The 22721-nt window shown below is 42.2% G+C and overlaps 1 pseudogene; it reads right to left on the bottom strand.

The window, feature by feature from the left end:
* The window catches only part of LOC133244247 (craniofacial development protein 2-like), a 175334-nt pseudogene that overhangs the window by 132372 nt on the left and 20241 nt on the right, over positions 1-22721 (bottom strand).

Below are 22721 nucleotides of genomic sequence, written 5' to 3'. Positions count from 1 at the left end.
CTGTTGCCCCATCTCTGCCCTACTGGTTAAATGAGAGCCTCAGACGCAAGATGCTGGTTCTTTTGAAGAAGGCAGTGTAGATGGTATAACATTTACAAACTGGACTTCTCAATAGAATAATCTTTTGAATATACCAAATAAACTCAGAGGTTTATTTCACATGAAATGTGACAATCATTTAAATCTTTGATTTGAGGAGTAAAGCAATGTCTGCCAAGCAATGTTCAGAAAATAATGTAGTACACTGGACTGTCAGGGAAACTTTAAGAAAAAACATTACCACGCCAATCCTGGCCTTTTTTAACTCCAGCAAACAGGCTATCATGTTGAAAGTGTTGCTGAGCAGAAATATTATATTAAAACAGTATCTAGACTGAATATTATCCTCTCAAAAATTGTATTTCCTCTCTTTGGATCTTTAGATTTCACTTCACTTTGCCTATTTACTGATTTCCTTTCATCTGGATTATCTCTTTTCTAAGTTATAAATGATCCAGAAAGTGTCACGGTAAATTTACTGAAATTAGAAAAAGAGATAGGAGAATTTTGCAACAGTTTTGCAAATGCACATTTATTGCATGTAATGAGAAGGTTTATCATATCAAATCTTTAATAGACCAATTTATTTAACTTTAATGTTGCAAAATGTAAGTAAAGCAGCAGAAGTTAGTTTAGTCTGTATGCCTCCACCCCTACTCCCCCGATTTCCACACACCCAAGCCCTAGTCAGATATAAATTCCAGTCCCAGAGCAATCTCTTCCTCTAAACTATAGATCGCTCTCTAACCAAGCTAATCCTTAACCCCCCATGAGACTAATCTCTCATATAGCACTTGCCACTTTCTAACTTGTATTTCATTTATATCTTCCCTTCCTTGCCCAACTTTCAGAAAGCATGGCATTTTATCAAATTTTCCCTTTAATCCCTTAAATTCAGTGTTTGGTGTATACTAGATGAGTAAGTATTCACTAAGTAATTTTTAATAAATAGTTTAATCCATCTAATTTGATTTAACTGATGCCTGTTGGACTTCCCAGGTGATTTAGTTGGTAAAGAATCTGCAGTCAATGCAAGAGATCCAAGAGACGTAGGTTTCATCCCTGGGTCAGAAGATCCCCTGAAGTAGGAAATGGTAACCCACTCCAGTATTCTCGCCTGGAAAATTCCATGGACAGAGGAGCCTGGTGGACTACAGTCCATAGGGTCACAGAGTCGAACATAACTGAGCAGGCACACTCATTTACTACAAAATAGCTGCACATGGCTAATGCATATAATTTGCTGAGTTTGGATATCTGCATATCTGTGTGATTCTATCACCATTATCAAGATAATAAAAATATCCAAACCTTTGAAAATTTCCTTATGTGTATGTATATGTGAGAGCACTTAAGATGAGATCTACCCTCTTAACACATTTTTAAATGTGTGATACCATGTTGTTAACTATAGGAGCTGTATTGCACAGCAGGTCTCTAGAACTCATTCATCTTGTATGACAGAAACTTTATACCCACTGAACAGCAGCTCTTTATTTCTCCCTATCCCCAGGCCCTGGTAACCACTATCCTATTCAATTTGAGTTTGAATATTTTATATACCTCAAAAAAGAAATCATACAGATTTGTCCTTTTGAGACTAGCTTATTTTTCTTAGCATAATGTCCTCCAGGTTCATCCATGTTGCCATAAACAGTAGGATTTTCTTTTTTAAGGTTGGCTAATATTCCTTCATATGTATATACCATTCTTTTTTTATCCCTTCACCTGTGGATGGACATTAGATTTGTTTCTGTATCTTGGTTATTGTGAATAATTCTGCAATGAAAAGAGGAATGCAGATATTTCTTCAAGATCTTGATTTCTTTTTTACAAATTTTTTAATTGGAGGATAATTGTTTTACAATATTGTATTGGATTCTGCTATACATCAACATGAATCACCCATGGGTATACATATGTTCCCTCCCTCTAGAACCTCCCTCCCACCTTGCACCCCATTCCACCCCTCTAGGTTGTCACAGAGCACCAACTTTGAGTTCCCTGCATCTTACAGCAAATTCCCACTAGTTGTCTATTTTACATATGGCAATGTAGATGTTTCAGTGCTACTCTTTGAATTTGCCCACCCTCACCTTCCCTAATGTGTCCACATTTCTGTTCTCTTGGTCTGCATCTCTATGCTGCCCTGTGAATAGCTTTATTAGTACCATCGTTCTAGATTATATGTGTTAATATGTCGTATTTGTTTTTCTCTTTCTGACTTACTTCATTCCGTATAATAGGCTCTAGGTTCATCCACCTTATCAAATGTGTTCTTTTTATGGCTGAGTAATATTCCATTGTATATATGTACTGCAACTTCTATATCCATTTATCTTTTGGTGGACATCTATGTTGCTTCCATGTCCTAGCTATTATAAACAATGCTGCAGTAAATATCGGGGTGTATGTGTCTTTTTTGATTGTGGTTTCCTCAGATCCTGATTTCAATTCTTAGGAGTATATACCCAGGAGTAGAATTCTAGGATCATATGGTAGCTCAACGTGTAATGTTTCCCATACTATGTTCCATAGCAACATACCATTTTACATTCTTGCCAACAGTGTTCAAGGATATCAGTTTCTCCACATCGTCATCAATGTTTGTAATTTTTTTTGTTTTTAATAATAACCATTCCAACAAGTGTGAGATGATAAGTCATTGTGGTTTGAATTTGATTTCTCTGATGATTAGTGATGTTGAGCACATTTGCACATACCTGGTGACCATTTGCATTTCTGTTTTGAGAAGTAGCTATTCAGGTACTTTGCCTATTTTGAAATCTATTTATGTATTTAATTATTTATGCATCTTATTTACTCACTGTTGGCTTGTAGGAGTTTTTTCTTAATATATTTTGGATATTAACCTTTTATCAGATAAAGGTTTATAAATATTTCCTTCTAGTTCATAGGTTGCCTCCTCACTTCTTTAATTGTTTCCTTTGCTTTGCCTTTACTTTTTTCTAAAAAATGTTTCTGTGACATTTTCTCTTTTCAAAATCTGTAATATGTGATGCTTATTTATACTGTAGCAATTTATCTTATTTTTATTTTTTTATGTTCTTTCATTTTTAAAAATATATTTTAGTTTATAATTCTCTAGTTATCATTTTCAATAATAAAATAGTATCTTTCAGTCCTTCTGTACTGTCCACTCATATTTGCTGTCATCATTTACATATTTTCATTTATGTTTTTAATTTATATTTTTGACCCATTAACTTTTTGGTTAAAATGCATATAATCTGACATTTCATATTTCTATTTTTATTCTTATTAATTTTGTATTTCCCCAATTTACTTTTGAAGTTTTATTTACTTTTAATGTTTTATTCTTTGAAAAACAATAAAAATATTTTATACTTAAATTTTACACTTAAATGGCTACATGATGAGCCACCATTATCATAGTAATTCTTATTTTGTTTTTTACTTATTTATTTTGGTTAATCTCTTTATTGGCTGGAACATGTATTCAACAAGTTTTATTTTCCAGACAGAGCATAGTAGTTTCTGATCCTTTCCATATCTAGGAGTATATTTATACATGAGGACAATTTGACCTATTTTATATTAATTTATAATTGTTACTGCCTTCTCTGGTGGCACTAGTTGGGGCACTTTCTGCCAATGCAGGAGATGTAAGAGATGGGGGTTGGATCCCTTGGTCAGGAAGATCCCCTGGAAGAGGAAATAGCAACTTATTCCAGTATTCTTGCCTGAAAAATCTCATGGACAGAGGAGTGTGGAGGGCCATGGTCCATAGGGTCACAAAGAGTCAGACATGACTGAAATGGCTTAGCAAGCATGCCTTTTTAAATGTAAAGCTTTATAGATATTTCCCTTTCTGTTCAGGCCACCAGCATAAAAACTCCAGAGTACACAGAATTTCTCTAAGTGGTTTGATACTGAAACAGTATCTTTGTGGAGTATACTTTAGAAATATCGATCTAATTAATGGTTTCAGCTTTAGTAAGTATTACATTTGAATGAATCATCAGCAGTTGTACATGCAAACTGATCTGATTTAAGTACCATTATGGTTGATTCAATCAAATGGACATAACTAGCAGTTTTGGACTGACTTCAGCAGTTGTTTCATCACCAATTCTTTGGGATCACCAAATAAACTTCAGAAAGCATTTTCTAATATTTATTCTGTTTTTGAGGGAGCTGGCAGTTGACTACAACTACAATATCTTAGAGAAATAAGAAAGTGCAAATTAAAAACTTCTTGTGGATTAGTATATGTATATAGAGAAGACTCTTGAGAGTCCCTTGGACTGCAAGGAGATCCAACTAGTCCATTCTAAAGGAGATCAGCCCTGGGATTTCTTTGGAAGGAATGATGCTAAAGCTGAAACTCCAGTACTTTGGCCACCTCATGAGAAGAGTTGACTCATTGGAAAAGACTCTGATGCTGGGAGGGACTGGGGGCAAGAGGAGAAGGGGACGACAGAGGATGACATGGCTGGATGGCATCACTGACTCGATGATGAACTCAACTGACTCAACTGAACTCCGGGAGTTGCTAATGGACAGGGAGGCCTGGCGTTCTGCGATTCATGGGGTCGCAAAGAGTCGGACATGACTGAGCGACTGATCTGATCTGATCTGATGCCCATACATATATACATATATATATGTGTGTAGCAACTGCAAACCTTTCTCAAGGAGTTTTTAGAAATATCTGTCTTCAACTCAAGAAACATTAGCAGCCACTACCAAGGGTGTACCCACTTCCCTGGTGGCTCAGAGAGTAAAGCGTTTGCCCACAATGCAGGAGACCCGGGTTCGATCTCTGGGTTGGGAAGATCCCCTGGAGAAAGAAATGGCAATCCACACCAGTACTCTTGCCTGGAAAATTCCACGGACTGAGGAACCTGGTAGGCTACAGTCCATGGGGTTGCAAAGAGTCGGACACGACAGCGACTTCACTTTCACTTTTCAACCAAGGGTGTAGTGTCTATGTGAAATATCTGTTCCAGACATATCACTGTGTGTGAATATGACTAGAAATATTCATAGGATATTAAAATAAAAAAGAAAATGGAAGATGGTAGCATCTTAATAAAGTGTATTTATAGTGAATCATCATGTTTTTCAACTCTTAATTAATTTTCCTCTTTTTTCTGTGTTGAAAATGCACATTGCTGCACAAGTTACAAACCTCAGAGCCTTTTCTTTGCTTTTTCCCCTCATATTCTTGCTGAGCCACGAGCACTGAATCAATCCTTATCAAACAGTCAACCAATTTGGTAGTAAACACTCAGCTTCAAATTTGTAGATTTAATTATTTGGTTATTTTTCTTCCTTTCAGAAGGTATAAACAGATGGCAGCTTCTTATTGTATAGGACATATGTTTATTATGTAAAATGTATTTCTAAATGTAAAGAAATGAAATACATAATCCTGGGACAAAATAGGTAGCTCAGCTGATAAAGAATCTGCCTGTAACGCCAGAGACCTGGGTTCAATCCCTGGGTTGGGAATATTCCCCTGGAGAAGGAATCTAGCCTGGAGAATTCCATTGATAGAGGAACCTGGCAGGCTACAGTCCACAGGGTCACAAAGAGTTGGACATGACTGAGAGACTTTCACACAGGACAAAATACCTTATATTTTTTCTTCTTTGCAATTCCCTTCACTTTTTCTTTTGAATTTTATTTTTCTATGAATTTAATGATTTTCTCTCCCCACACCCAGTATTCTGCTTCCCCTTTCTTCTCTTTCTTACTTTCATTCTTTCTATTCTCCAGCCAGGTTCCCCTCCCTCTGGCATTTTTTGCAATTGTTTGCTAAGTATGAAATAAGTTCTCTCTCCTGCTGCAGCTGCTGTTCCATCCCCTGCTGCACTAAATTGACACTTGGGCAAGCAATGGCTCTCGTCAGTCACTTCGAAGCTGCTACTTCCAGAAGTGTCGATTTAGTGCAGTGGGGGATGAGGTGCCAGCTGCAGAAGTAGGGCACAGAAAAACTCAACAGAAATCTCTGTCTCCCCTCACTCTATGTGATATTTAGTAGAAGGAAGGGGAGGAAAAGACCACCAGAACCAGGGATAAAAAATGTGAAATAATAAGAAAGCACCAGGACAAACCCTGGGATTGAAAAACAAGCAGTTTAGTGTAACTGGTAGCAGATTTATGGATGAGCTAGAAGAAGACAAAGTGTAAATGGAAGTTAGCTTCTATTTACTTGGTTTAAAAACTAGCTGAAAATATTGAAAAATCTGAACGTCTTATCCTTTTTGGATGATATGTATTTGTCGGCCATGGCGATTTCCTTAAACAAACCCCCTATTACATAAATATCCTACTGATTTGGGTGAGAAATCAACAATCTGCAATAGGAAACATGTGTAAGCTCTCAACTTTCCTTGGCAAGTCTTGTATTTCCTTTCCTGTTGACATAAATACCTACTCTGCTTAATTAAAAGTCCTCTGCATACATTAACACTCCAGGCATCCCAGTTAACTGTAAACTCCATAGGTAACACTTCCATACCTCCAATAAAAGTGTAGCTGTATATAAGTGTACATATTCTAAAGAGAGGGAGGTTTATTTTTTCAGAATATTCCCACCTCTGTTCCCCTCTGTTAGTTCAGATAATTTTCTCTATTTTTGTGAATATAGGATCTGTTCTACCATGACCAGAGATAGAATATAAAGGATGAACTCCAAAATGCTACGTGCAAGGTATTTTTATTGTATACATTGAGTTTTTTTTTTAAAGTAACCATTTTCAACAAAGGTTTGTTTCAAAAGTGACACTGTAGAAGCAAAAAATGCAAGTGTTACTTATGCTGGATTTTGACCATTGTATTCACTATGCGCTCTTTGAGGTCAATTGCTATGGTAATTTGCTTTTCATATGAAATGTAAAATGGAAGTGTCTTTTGTGTCAGGGAGTTCTGATATAGCTCCTTTAGAAGAACCTAGTATCTAGGTCAGTTGGCTTTCTTAAACTTGAAATATATGAGATCTTTGATAGTGTAGTATCACGACTGCAGGACATAGATTAAAGGAGAAAGGGGCTTTTACTGAGACAACTGGAAAAGAAAAACTTAATATATTGATTTTATCTCCTAATACTAGGAAAGACCCAGGATATGATTTTACCTATGTGTTCCTTTTCTGCCAGGAGCCAGTGTGAGGAACTCTGCCTGTGGCAAAGGTCATGAGGAAGGAGGATCGACATACGCAAAGGTGGGATGGAGCCTCAGGAGTCCCCCTGGAAATTTTTGAGCATCTACCCCCAAAACCAGAGCCTGCCTACTTTACTACTTTGTGCTCTCACCTACACCTCTGACTTTACGGGGGGCTGTCCCCCACCATCTCTTTCAGAGAAGGAATTAACTTACAGCTCCAGTTAATGATAATTCCTGGGCGTGACAGGAGTGTTTCAATCTACAAACTCCTCTGAAGGTTCTCTAGCCTGCCTGACACGCTTGTCCGGCCACGTGATTGTTCACAGCCTCCCACCCGTGAGAGGCACGAGATGCTTTAAACCTTCTAAAAACAGGTTCTTTAGAGAAGTTAGAAAACTATTAGTATAGTATAGTAGGCTGATTAGAAATTGTGTTGGTGAAGGGTTTTTCATTTGTTGAGCCAATGTTTACTGCTAAGTCTCCACATCCCCTGCCCTTATACACATTAATGAATATATAGAAGAAATAAGTATTAACCTTTGATATTAATCACGTTAGACCTTAGGCTAAGCACATTCTTTCCTTAATTAAAACCCACTGCACCCTCACCCTATAGGAATGTAACTTTATCTGGTACCTTCGGAAGGTGGTGTCTGTTTTAAGAATAATCACCCCTGGAGAAATAAGTGTTCTGGTTGACTGACCGCTGTCACAAGGAGAGGGTCATAAATTGTCAGCAGGCCCCTGGCCAGAAGATGATGTCACACCCCAAAGACCTCTGTATACATTTGTATGAAGCACCTGACTTTAATAAAAGTCAGGACTGCTGACCCCACGTGACTTTTGTATAACATCTCAGTGTATAAAAACAGACCTTGGAAAAATAAAAAATGGAATCAGTTCCTCAAAAGACTGGTTTCCCCATGTTGTTCTTTCTCTCACCTTCTGGCTGAATCCCCATCTGGAACGTGGAGGCTCGTCAAGCCTACTAATTATGCCTGGGCTTCTAAGATCTGACTGGGGAGGCCTTAGTGTCTCCTCTCCTTCGGGAGAATGGGAGGACGCCTGCGGCCTACGTAGGTGACATAAATTCCTTATTTTGGAATTTTATTAGCTTTCCACGTAAACCAAGTTATTCAGCCTCTTTTCTCCACTGAATTTTCCTACTGAGCTATCCTCATTCTATTACTCTTTATATCTCTAATTAATATTTAATTAAAGCTATCATATCCTGATCGCCGAAGCCGTCTCTCCTTCGAATTTCCCTGGATCCACCAGGGTTGGACCCTGGCACTTTTCCTCCTCTATGACTCTTTTGTTTATTAAATATACTTTAAAATATATCTTAGATACCTGTTAAGTGTTTATTTAAATCTATTTAAATAGACACTATTACTAGGGCCTAAGAGAATATAAAAGAAAGTGGTAATATGTCCATCAATTGAGGAAGGTATAATTATCTAATCAGTGAAGGGATAGTGTTAATTAGGAAATGCTTCTCGAAACAGGTGGACTCTGGAGTGTTTTAGATTTAAAAGAGAAAAAGTTAGATTCTGGAGAAAAAAAAAATATGGGCCGTGGAAATTCAAAATAAAGTGTGAGGGGATTGGCAAACTATCTAACTTCCCACAAATGGAGAGACAAGAAAGATGAAGATGATAGCTTCTGTGGGAATAAGAAAGGACTTAAACAAACTGATAAAGTCCTTAAAATTAGGTTGCATAGTTTGAAGAGGAAAAGTTAAAATTTTACTTCCTTCTCCTTCTGCCTCTGTAACTCAGCTTGCTCCTTGCAAAGTCTAGATCATGTAGGTCTCAGAAAGTGGGGACTCACAATACTAGGAACTGGCACTCACCCTTGTCCTGCTGTTTGCAATTTCCCTAGGCCCTGCAAACCCACAAACCCACTTAATCATGCCTGTCCATGTATAAAAACTCTGTAACCCCTTTGTTCGGGGCTCAGAGCTTGGAGTGTTAACTCTTCTGGGCCCGCCAGTGTAATAAACCTGAGTTCTCCAGCTCTCCAAGTGTGGTGTTTGGTTTCTCGAGTACTGATTTCTGCAACATTTCTGGAGGCCCTAGCAAGATTCCAACCATGCCAGCCCTTTGAGCCACCAGACTGGTGGCTTGGCCAGTTCGGAGCAGAGGAGCCCCAGGATGACCGAGGAGGTGCACCACCTGACGATATTCTGGGTTCTTTCGGACCAGCGTTCCCACTCTCCGAGCAGCTGAGCCCCAACTCATTAAAGGGACAGACCAACTCACCAGGAATGGCCACAGGATAAGGTAAGGCCCGGGGCTGGTCTGCAGTCAGGAAATCCTATCCCAACTGGATCCCTCCTTGCAAGGTTGGTCCAGCTTGGGGGTTTATACCGACCTGCCAATGCTGAGACATCTTAAATCTCTCTTGGGAGAGTGGCCAGGCAGATGAAAAATGAATGTGAATGAGTGTGTGGCCTGACTCACTTGTGCTTCAGGCTCAATTGTGTGGCTTCATGGCCTTCATGGCTATGGAGTCCGAGTGGGCCCTAGCTTGCAGTTCTGTGGTATCCTGATACAGCTCAAGGCAGTGTCTGCCTCTGGGGGACCCAGTCCCTCCCTGCAAGACAGATCCAGATCAGGGGTTTATACTGATCCACCAATGCTAGAAGCACCTAAGTTTCCCCCAGGGATGTGGTCAAACAGGCATCTGAATGGTCTCCTCTTTTGAGGGGGCACCCACCCTTGTTTGTCTTTGTGCCACTGACTCAGGGCGGGATACACAGGGAGGGAGAAATTATTGGTTACCAGTTATTCTTCTGTTGACTGACTTCTTGAGCTGACATCTAAGAGATTAGGTTTTCCTGCCAAGTAGATTACATTTGTCAACATGGGGGGAATTTCCTCTAAGCCAACAGCTTTAGATTGCATTATAAAGAACTTTAAGAAGGGCTTTGTAGGAGACTATGGAGTCAAGATGAATCATCAAGGAAGCTTCATGATTTATGTGAACTTGATTGGCCATCGTTTGACATTGGATGGCCACCAGATGCCGCCTACTGTCCAAGCAGTACACCAGGTAGACACTGGACTCCAGGACATCCAGATCAGTTTCCATACATAGACTCCTGGCTTCTAATAGCACAGACCCTGCCCCGTGGGCAAGATTTTGTACGAACGAACAGGACCAGAGTAGGATATTTGTGGCACAACCACTCAGATAAAAGAAAGAAGGGAAAAAAACCTATATTCCAGGGAGATGCAGTGGAAGACCCACTACTGCCCCTGAAATACGTTCCTCTGACTCCACAAGCCCCGGCACAGCCAGCACCAGACTCATTGCCAGACAGTCCACCTCCCTCCATGTCCCCCTCACCACCTCATGAGCAAGACTCCAGCCCTGAGCCAGTAGGGAAGTAGCTCCGCTAGGCCAAAAAAATCTAACCAGTTGGCCATGGCCCGTCAGATGCCAATGTGAAAAACTCAAGGTCCTCAACAAGTGAACAAGGATGGCAACACCATAACCCAGCGTACACTGATAAATCACAGGCTATGATTGACCTCCCAGAGTTCATTTTCTACACCCACCAGCCGACGACTGGGATGACTGTCGCTAGCTCCTTATGTCTCTCTTCACCATTGAGGAAAGACAATGCATCTCGACAGAAACCCAAAAATGGCTCTGAAGACAAGCCCCTGCAGAGGTCTTAGATGTAGAGGGATGGGCACAAGAAGCAATGCCAGAGATGAGACCTAATTGGTATTTCAATAACAGAGAAGGACAAGAAATTCTGAGTTTCTACCATGATGCCCTTCTCCATGGACTTCGAGTGGGAGCCAAAAAGCCCTACCAATATGTCCAAAATTACAATAATAATAATAATAAAAACCAGATGAGACCCTCACCAATTTCTATGAAAGACTATGTGAAGCATTCTGGATATACATCCCGTTTGACCCAGAGACAGCCAAGAATCAACAGATGATTAACGTTGCCTTTGTGGCTCAATCCTGCGCAGACATCCAATGAAAGCTCCAAAAGCTGAAAGGCTTCCCTGGGATGAATACCACACAGCTCCGGGAGGTAGCAAATAAAGTCTTTGTGAACTGAGACTGTGAAGCCCAATGAGAAGCAGATTAAAAACTGAAACAGAAAGCAGCCCTGCTAGCAGCAGCATTGAGGAACTCAGATCCAGTGAAACAGACGGTTCCCTCATGGAAAGTGGAAACTAAGAAGAGACCATCACTATGCTAGGACCAGTGCGCCCATTGAAAAGAGACGGAACACTGGAGGAATGAGTGCCCCATTGCAGAGGGACATCTAAAGGGTCAAAGAAGTTCAGTCAACCCAACAAAGAAAGGTACCAGCCTGAGCTGGCTGTCCAAAACCTTATTGGCCTGGCTGGAACAGAATCAGACTAGGGAAGACCAGGCTCCCTGATCCTGGGCCTCCGGGAGCCCACGGTCACGATGAAAGTAGGGGGCCAATCAATGACTTTTATGGTGGATACTGGAGCTGAACACTCCATGGTAACCACACCTGTGGCTCCCCTCACAGGCCGAACAGCAACTACTGTTGGGGCTGCAGGGGACATGGCAGGCTGCTCATTTTGCAAGGTCCGTTTGTGTCAGCTAGGGGGCCATCTGGTGGCTCATGAATTTCTGTACTTAACGCAATGCCCCATTCCCGTGCTAGGTAGAGACTTACTGACAAAACTGGGGGCACAAATCACCTTTGCCCCCAGAAAGCCTGCGAGCCTCACCTGGGGAGCCAGTTGGCTCTGATGATGGCCGTGACAAGTGCCCAGAGAAGATGAATGACATCTCTATTCCTCAAGGAGGGAACAAATAAATCCCCCCAGACTGGTAAAAGAATTCCCTGATGTCTGGGCAGAGAAGGGGCACCCAGGTTTGGCCAAAACCCATGCCCCCTTTGTAGTGGACCTGAGGCCAGGAGCCACTCCTATTAGACAAAAACAATATCCAGTAACACGGGAGGCATGCCTGGGAATTTGGGACCACATCCAGCACCTGCTAGATGCTAAGATTATAATTGACTGTCAGTCTCCCTGGAACACTCCGCTCTCCAGTCAAAAAGTCTGAAGGGAATGACTATCGCCCTATCTAGGACCTCCACGGTGTCAACAGTGTGGTGATCACCATCCATTCAGTGGTCCCAAATTTGTACACTTTCCTGAGTCTCTTACCTGCTCAGGCAAGTTGGTTCACCTGCCTTGATCTCAAGGACACATTCTTCTGCCTCCAGCTGTCATCAGCCAGCCAGCCTTTGTTTGCCTTTGAATGGGAAGACCGATAAAGACACAGCTGATTTGGACTTGACTGTCACAAGGCTTCAAAAACTCACCTACCCTGTCTGGTGAAGCCCTGAATGCAGACCTTGCTGCCTTTTCCAGAGAAAGTTTAAACTGCACCCTACTCTAGTACGTGGATGACCTGTTACTAGCCAGTACCACCAAGGGGACTGCTGGAGAGGCACCAAAGCCCTGTTGGCTCTACTCTCCAACACAGGGTAAGAGGTGTCATGGAAAAAGGCTCAGATCTGCAGACAGGAGGTCAAATACCTGGGGTTTGTCAACTTAAAGGAGCATCAGGTGCTTGGAAATGAGAGGAAGCAAGCCATCTGTTGAATATCTCAGCCGAATGCCAAGAAAGAAGTCCGTGAGTTCCTCAGGGCTGCTGGATGCTGTCGGATCTGGATACCAGGTTTCTCTGCAATTGCCAAGTCTTTGTTTAAAGGCACATCAGGGTCTGATAAGGACCCCCTAGAGTGGGAACCTGAACAGGAAAAGGCCTTTGAGGAGATAAAGAGACTTTTGACGAGCGCTCCAGCATTAGGGCTGCCAGATGTGACATGGGACTTTAACCTGCTTGTACATGAGAAAAATCACACTGCATTGGGGGTCCTCACACACAAAAAAGTGACTGAACTGAGTGTCCAGTCACATACCTGTCCACATGACTAGATCCAGTGGCACAGGATGGCCACCATGCCTCCGGGCATTAGCTGCCACTGTGGTTTTGGTCAGAGAAGCAGATAAGCTTACTCTAGGACAAAATATAAATGCACAGGTTCCCCATGCTGTTACTGCCCTGATGAACAGTATAAGCGGCTGACCAACTCCAGGATGACTCACTATCAAGGACTGCTTTGCAAAAACCCATGGGTCCAACTCGAGACTATGTGGACACTGAACACCACCACCTTTTTACCTACAGAAGCTGGAATGCCCGATCATAACTGTGAGGAGGTCATAGACGAAATTTACTTGAGCAGGCTGGACCTGATGGACAGTCCCCTCCAGAACCCAGAACTGGAACTGTTCACTGATGGAAGGAGTTTTGTCCAAGATGGGCAGTGCAAAGCAGGCTCTGCCATAGCAACAAATGATTAGATAGTGAAGGCTGAGGCCTTGCCACAAGTGTGGTCAGCACAACAGGCTGAGCTACGGGCACTCACCCAGGCCCTAAGGCATGCCAAAGGAAAACGAGTCAACATCTATACTGATTCAAATTATGCCATTGCTGCTTTCCATGTACATGGAGCCATTTATAAAGAAAGGGGAGTATTGACAGTGGGTTGGTGGGAGATTAAAAACAAAAAAGAAATCCTTCAGCTGTTGCAAGCAGTCTGGAATCCTTCCCAAGTAAAGGTGAGGAACTGATCCAATCAGCAAAGGAAATCGGTTGGCTGACCAGGCAGTCAAGGAGGCAGCAACCCAACCAAGCCCCACAGTGGGCCCTAAGTCAATCTTTAAGGTCCTCTTGGCACCAGAATTGCCTCTGTCCCTGAGATTACCAAGGAAGAAGATCAGTGGGCTCTAAATGAGGGAGGAATAAAAGAAAAGGAGGGCTGGTGGAAGCTCCCAGACCAGAGACTCTTTATCCCCAGCAATATAGCAATCCAGCTGGTAAAACAACATCATGAGACAATTCTTTTAGGAAAAACTGGTCTCGAGAATTTACTGAGCCACTACTATCTCATTCGTAAGCTCTCAACCTTGTGTGCCCAGATCAGGGCTAGATGTGTGACTTGTGTGCAAAACAATGCCAGCCAAGGACCAAGACCCAACCCAGGGGTGCAGACAGCTGGGACACTGCTCTTTGAAGATCTTGTAATGGACTTTACTGAAGTCAAGCCCTATAGGGGCTATAGCCTCAAGCTATAGGGGCTATAATTATTTACTTGTGGCAGCCTGCATCTACTCGGGATGGGCTGAAGCCAACCCCCAACACACTGAACAGGCACAAGAAGTGGCCAAGGCCTTACTAAGAGACATACTCCCGAGATATGGGCTGCCTCTCTCTATAGGGTCTGACAATGGGCCAGCTTTTGTGTCTGAGATAATCCAAACTTTATCCAGGACACTGGATCAAGCTTCACACTGCTTACAGGCCACAGAGCTCAGGGAAAGTTGAATGCATGAATTGGGGCCTCAAGACTACATTAGCTAAACTTTGCCAGGAGACCCAGTTATCTTGGGTCAACATGTTACCCCTAGCCTTACTCTAAGCCTGATGCACCCCGAGGTCCTCAGGCTATTCTCCCTTTGAGGCCTTATATGGGAGAATGTCCCCAGTGATAGGTAAACTCAAGGGAACCCCCCCCCCCCAGCCAAACTAGCTACTAGGTGTTCTGACACCTCCAGGCCCTGGGAAAAGTCTTCCACTGTATCTCCTGAGAAACCTTAGAAAGGACACCGATTCCTTTGGACAATTGGGTTCATCCCTATCAGCCAGGAGATGAGGTATGGGTTAAAGATTAGAAAGAAGAACCACTTTAGCCAGTTTGGACAGGCCCTCACATGGTCGTCCTGGCAAGCCCTATTAACTATTAACTATTATAGTTACAGGCATCATCCCTTGGATGCACCATGCCAGAGTCAAGAAGGCAGTGGCTTCCTATAATGAGGATACCTGGAAAACAGTTTGGGACTCCAAAAACCCCCTCAAGTTCTGGTTCCAAAAGCAACGGCCCTCACCCACGAAAGATGCTGAGCCCTGCTCTAGTCACTCTGGAAGCTGACTAGTCCATGCACGGCAGAAGCTTGAGTATTCTTCAGTCTTGCTCCAACCACACTCTGGCAGCTGGCTGGTCAATGCACAGTGGAAGCTTGAGGATCCGGCTATCAAAATATCAGTGGATTTTCACTGTCAACCTTGAACTCTACCCTGATTGGTATTGGTATTATTACTGTGCTCTTTGCTATAGGACTAGCTTCAGTCACAACCCAGGACTGGGATTTGGGTCAGAAGCTGCGGTTAGCTGTCTGTTATCTCACTGTAGTGGGAAGCCTCATTCTTATTAGGTGTCTCTTACAATCAATTCTCCCTATTAACTAAATTGCTCCACAGTATAACTGACCCCCCTTCGCGATAGGCTCACTTGCTATAGCCATGACAACCCAAAGATGGGGAGAAAACCTTTTGCTAGTGTTCAGTTATCTGCTATGTGCAGGCTGCTTTGCAGCCTTTTGGTGTCCTTTGCTCTAACAGGTGGTGCCATTCCTTATCCATCATGCACCTGTCAACATTACAGTCAACCCTTAGAAAATCGCTTACTTAACTATCAGCTAGAACAATGTATAGATAGCCAATCCTATAGGCTGATCACCTACTGCCTTCATGACCATGAGATGCATATCCAGGGGCCTGAGTGACAAAGATGTTTTCCAGTCATTCCCCTGCTGCCCTTACCTTTCCCCCACCAGAGGATCCAAAGCCCAGGTGGTATCCTGACACGATGGCATTGCCATCATGCCCCCGTACTTCTGTTTACATGCCATGCATATGTTATAACCCAGAACAGGTGTCTGTCTGTCAAGTAAATGGAGAAACCTACAAGAAAGGGACAATAATACAGACAAACAAAATTATGGACCAACTTTGCCCTAAAAAATCAGGCTCTGCCTGTTGGCAGTATGACCCAGGTTACAGAGCTACTCCTCCTTAGACCCTCATCTGTACCAGGTTCTCAACACAACTCATCACCTTCTTAATGACACCAACCCCCAGCTGGCTAGGAATTGCTGGTTTTGCTTATCATTAGGAGCTCCATGGTACTTAGCTACATCAGTGCCATTAAATAATGCAACAGCCATGGGAACTCCTATAGACCCACCCTTACAAGGGCCAGTCTTAAGGGCAATTGAGTTAACTCAAAAGGCTCCAGAATGCTTTACAAATAATGGAGGAACTGAACCTGTAGGCAATTTAGCCAGGGACCAAAGTTATCAAACTTTAAAAGGTGAGTGGCCCACTTATCCTCCCACAAGCACAGTATGGTGCCACACCCATCAAGGCCTTTTCTTTGTGGGACTGATGCTTGCTTATGTCTACCAGTCAGTTGGATGGGTATCTGTACCTTAGCTCTCCTCACTCCCCAAATGAATATTGTCCCTAATAACCAGACTCTCACTGTACCTCCAGCAGGACATATGCAGTCAAAAATTCATGCAGTTTATACTCCTACTAGTTGGTCTAGGAATCATAGGTATGGGAATAGGAGGAACTGCTTCATCAACCACTTTTTACCATACACTATCCAAAGACTTCACAGATGACATTGAGAAAGTCGCCAATTCTTTAGTGGCCTTACAAGACCAACTAGACTGCCTGGCTGAGGTGATTTTATAGAATATGAGAGGTCTAGACCTACTGATAGCTGAAAAGGGAGGACTCTGCCTCTTCTTAAATGAAGAATGTTGCTATTACGCAAATCAATCAGGAATAGTCAGAGACGTGGCCCAACAGCTAAGGGAACGAATCATAAAAAGGAGAGAGGAACTAGCAAAGTCCTAGGGTAACTAGGAGAATATCTGGAGCCGGGCATCGTGGCTTCTCCCTTTAACTGGTCCTTTCTTTGTGGTGCTCTTATTTGGCCCTTGTATTCTCAATGCAGTTATCAAGTTCATAACCTCTCAGGTTGAATCCATAAAGTTACAAATGGTAATAGCTCAACATAGCCCCCTAAATAATGGGGACAAAATGTGGTCCACTGGAAAAGGGAATGGCAAATCACTTCAGTATTCTTGCCTTGAAAACCCTAAGAACAGTATGAAAAGGCAAAAAGATAGGACACTGAAAGATGAACTCCCCAGGTTGGTAGGTGACCAATATGCTACTGGAGATCAGTGGAGAAATAACTCCAGAAGGAATGAAGGGATGGAGCCAAAGCAAAAACAACACCCAGTTGTGGATGTGACTGGTGATGGAAGTAATGTCTGATGCTGTAAAGAACAATATTGCACAGGAACCTGGGATATTAGGTCCATGAATCAAGGCAAATTGGAAGTGGTCAAATGGGAGATGGCAAGAGTGAACACTGACATTTTAGGAATCAATGAACTCAAATGGACTGGAATGGGTGAATTTAACTCAGATGACCATTATATCTACCACTGTGGGCAAGAATCCCTTAGAAGAAGTGGAGTAGCCCTCATAGTCATCAAAAGAGTCTGAAATTCAGTACTTGGATGCAATCTCAAAAAGTACAGAATTATCTCTGTTCATTTCCAAGACAAACCATTCAATATCACAGTAATCCAAGTCTATGCCCAGGCCAGTAATACTGAAGAAGCTGAAGTCGAACAGTTCTATGAAGATATACAACTTTCTAGAACTAACACCCAATAAAAGATGTCCTTTTCGTTATAGGGGACTGGAATGCAAATGTAGGAAGTCAAGTAATACCAGGAGTAACAGGCAAATTTGGCGTTGGAGTACAGAATGAAGCAGGTCAAATCAAAGGCTAATAGAGTTTTGCCAAGTGACTGCACTGGTTGTAGCAAACACCCTCTTCAAACATCACAAGAGAAGATTCTACATGGACATGTAGATTCTAGATGGACATGGACATCACCAGATGGTCAATAGCAAAACCAGATGGGTTATATTCTTTGCAGACAAAGTTGGAAAGGCTCTAAACAGTCACTAAAAACAAGACTGGGAGCTGACTGGGGCCCAGATCATGAACTCCTTATTGCCAAATTCAGACCTAAATTGATGAAAATAAGGAAAACCACTAGACCATTCAGGTATGACCTAACTCAAATCCCTTACGATTATACAGTGGAAGTGAGTAATAGATTCAAGGGATTAGATGTGATAGAGTGACTGAAGAACTATGGACAGAGATTCATGACATTGTACAGGAGGCAAGGATCAAGATAATCCCCCAAGAAAATGAAATGCAAAAAGGCAAACTGGTTGTCTAAGGAGGCCTTACAAATAGCTATGAAAAGAAGAAAAACAAAAGCCAAAGGAGAAAAGGAAAGATATACCCATTTGAATGCAGAGTTCCAAAGAATATCAAGAAGAGATAAGAAAGACTTCCTCAGTGATCAATGCAAAGAAATAGAGGAAAACAATAGAATGGGAAAGACTAGAAACCTCTTCAAGAAAATTAAAGATATCAAGGGAACATTTCATGCAAAGATGTGCACAATAAAAGACAGAAATCGTATGGACCTAACAGAAGCAGAAGAGATTAAGAAGAGGTAGCAAGACTACACAGAAGAACTATAAAAAAAAAATCTTCATGACCCAGATAATCACAATGGTATGATCACTCACCTAGAGTCTGACATCCTGGAATGCGAAGTCAACTGGGCCTTAGGAAGCATCGCTATGAACAAAGCGTTTGGAGGTGATGGAATTCCAGCTGAGCTATTTCAAATCCTAAAAGATGATGCTATGAAAATGTTGCACTCAATATGCCAGCAATTTTGGAAAACTCAGCAGTAGCCATAGGACTGGAAAAGGTTAGTTTTTATTCCAACCCAAAAGAAAGCCATGTCAAAGAATGCTTAAACTACCACACAATTGCACTCATCTCACATGCTAGTAAAGTAATGCTGAACATTCTCCAAGCCAGGCTTCAACAGTACATGAACCGTGAACTTCTAGATGTTCAAGCTGGATTTAGAAAAGACAGAGGAATCAGAGATCAAGTTGCCAACATTCTTTGGATCATCAAAAAAGCAAGAGAGTTCCAGAAAAACATCTGCTTTATTAACTATGCCAAAGCCTTTGACTCTGTGGATCACAACAAACTGTGGAAAATTCTGGAAGAGATAGGAATACCAGACCACCTGACCTGCCTCTTGAGAAATATGTATGCAGGTCAGGAAGCAACAGTTAGAACTGGACATGGAACAACAGACTGGTTCCAGATCGGGAAAGGAGTACGTCAAGGCTGAATATTGTCACTCTGCTTATTTAACTTATGTGCAGGGTACATTATGAGAAATGCTGGGCTGGATGAAGCACAAGCTGGAATCAAGATTGCCAGGAGAAATATCAATAACCTCAGATATGCAGATGACACCATCCTTATAGAAGAAAGTGAAGAAGAACTAAACAGCCTCTTGATGAAAGTGAAAGAGGAGAGTGAAAAAGTTGGCTTAAAGCTCAACATTCAGAAAACTAAGATCATGGCATTTGGTCCCATCACTTCATGGGAAATAGATGGGGAAACAATGGAAACAGGACAGACTTCATTTCTTTGGGTTCCAAAATCACTGCAGATGTTGATTGCAGCCATGAAATTAAAAGACGTTTGCTCCTTGGAAGAAAAGTTATGATCAACCTAGACAGCATATTAAAAAGCAGAGACATTACTTTGCCAGCAAAGATCCATCTAGTGAAAGCTATGGCTTTTCCAGTAGTCATGTATGGATGTGACAGTTGGACTATAAAGAAAGCTGAGCTCTGAAGAACTGATGCTTTTGAACTGTGATGTTGAAGAAGACTCTTGAGAGTCCCTTGAACTGCAAGGAGATATAACCAGTCCATCCTAAAGGAAATCAGTCCTGAGTATTCATTGGAAGGACTGATGCTGAGGCTGAAACTCCAACACTTTGGCCACCTGATGAGAACAACTGACTCATTTGAAAGACCCTGATGCTGGCTGGGGAAGATTGAAGGTGGGAGGAGAAGGGGACGACAGAGGATGAGATGGTTGGATGGCATCACTGACTCAATGGACATGAGTTTGAGTAGGCTCCAGGAGTTGGTGATGGACAGGGAGGCCTGACGTGTTGCAATCCATGGGGTCACAAAAAGCTGGACATGACTGAATGACTGAACTAAACTGAACTGAAACGATGGGGAGCTCTGAATGTCCTAATAAAACATAAGATGATGTTCTATCTACAATGAGGGATAGAAGCATCAAGATGGGGGAATAGGAGGAAAAGTTAAAATTTTACCTCCTTCTCCTTCTGCCTCTGTAACTCAACTTGCTCCTTGCAAAGTCTAGATCATGTAGGTCTCAGAAAGTGGGGACTCAAAATACTAGAAACTGGAGCTTATCTCACTCACCCTTATGCTGCTCTTTGCAATCACCCTAGCCCTTGCAAACCCGCAAACCTGCTTAATCATGCCTGTCCATGTATAAAGGCTCTGTAAGCCCTTTGTTCTGGGCTCAGAGCTTGGAGGTTAACTCCTCTGGGCCTGCTGGAGTAATAAACCTGAGTTCTCCAACTCTCCGAGCATGGTGCTTGGTTTCTCGAGTACTGGTTTCTGCAACAAGTTGACATGTTTAGGCAACAATAAACTCTATAGAGGTATACGGATAAAACCAAAGGAAATCATCATCCAAGAGCATCGTCTTCATTTTTCTGCTTATTTAAGTAATTTGGGGTTTCTATGGGATTCCATTGGTTCCCTTCTTGGCCTTGTTTTCTCCTTCCTCTACATTAAGAACATTTAACTTGGTTCCATGGGTAGGCTCCTGGAGATTTATCAGCCTCTTAACTACTCTTGAATTGTGTATGAGTTACCTCATGGGAGAAAGTAAATGGTCTGCTTCAGGTTAAACAGAATTTAGTCATAATACTTAAGTGCTTCTAAGACAGGAGGTAGATGGGCCCCCCTCCAGGGTAAAGAAATTGGAGATTCATTCCCTGTGGACTGAAACTCCAAGCCCAGAATAGCAGGAAAATTAAGGGAGGAGACTTAATTTTAAGTCTGCAGACTCTGCCCAGACTACATATTTCTCATTCCTGAATCCAGGAGACCTCCCTGGCCATATATGTGCAGAACAGCTCCTTGGAGTTCAAAGGGGGAGGAATGTCAAAGGATGCTCTATCCATATGCCTCTTCAAGAATTAGTCAAGAATTCATCTTGACTAAGAGATGCCTGTGAAAACATGGAAAGATCCTGAAATATATCAAATACAGACTGTGAACCAACCAATACAAATGATTGGCCAAAGGAAAACTGGGAGAAATGCCCCATATAAGTGATTTTAAACTGCATGAGGGCACATCTCAGGGACTGTCCCTCTGAGTCTGCCTGTGTGTCTATTCACATGTACTGTACTCTTTTTCCTCTTAATAAATACTTTGCTTCTTTACTTTCTGTTTTTGTGGAAATTCTTTTTCACAAAGCTGAATGGTCAGGGCCTTTGTTCACTGACCAGTGGTCTGGTGGCTAGGATCTTGTGCTTCCACTGCTGTGACCAGCCTCATCTCTGGCTGGGAAGCCAAGCCCTGCTCCAAGCCACTGCAAGTGGAGGCCACCAGAGATCATATCTATAGGAAAGGAAAAGTTCTAAGTGATCTGCATGTATTAACTCACTAAATCTCAAGAATGATGCATATTAGGCACCATTGTTTTATCATTTATAGATAAGACAACTGAGGCAAAAACAGGCTCTTTATGCCTGAAGTCAGAAGCTAATAATAGGTAGCTGCATGTTTAGCTGTGTCCAACTCTTGTCACCCCGTGGAGTGTAGCCCCACAAGCTTTCTCTGTCCATGGATTTCCCAGCAAGAATACTGGAGTTGGTTGCCATTTCCTTCTCCAGGGGATCTTCCTGACCCAGGGATCAAACTCATGTCTCCTGCATTGGCAGGAGGATTCTTTACCTCTGAGACACCTGGAAAGCCCAAATAATAGGTCAAGTTAAGCACAAACATTATGATTCGAGACGTATACTGGGTCATATCATATTAGTTTGGTTTGACAAGATTGTAGTCGCTTTATATTTCTCCTTGGGTATGAAAACGAAAGTGTTAGTCTCTCAGTCATGTCTGACTTTTCACTACGCCATGGATGTAGCTCTCCAGGCTCTTCTGTCCATGTGATTTCCCAGCAAGCATACTGGAGTGGGTTGCCATTTCCTTCTTCAGGGGATCTTCCTGACCCAGTGATCAAATCCTGGTCTCCTGTATTGCAGGCAGATTCTTTACCAACTGAGCCACCAGAGAAGCCCAAAATCAGGGTACTAGGAGTCATTTCTCTAAACAGCCTTCCTAGAAAATCTCATCCAGAGTTAGAGTTGCAGGTATGTCTGATAATTCTCACTTTTGTAACATCAATGTTACTTCATTAATGTTAGAACATTAGTTCCAACATTAGTTCCACATTAGTTCCACTTGTGGAAGGCTCCACCTGGTCATTGCACAGGTACATCAAACTCAGCATGATTAACTTGTCTGTTCTCTTATCTTCTTCATAAATGGCCACTTTTTCTGTCTTCCCGAGAGGCTAAAATGGCAAAAACACATGGACCAATAGTCTCA

The sequence above is a fragment of the Bos javanicus genome, chromosome 3, assembly GCF_032452875.1.
Source record: "Bos javanicus breed banteng chromosome 3, ARS-OSU_banteng_1.0, whole genome shotgun sequence".
Lineage (NCBI taxonomy): Eukaryota > Metazoa > Chordata > Mammalia > Artiodactyla > Bovidae > Bos > Bos javanicus.
Note: the sequence above shows the minus strand (reverse complement) of the source record. Positions and strands in the feature narration are given on the sequence as shown.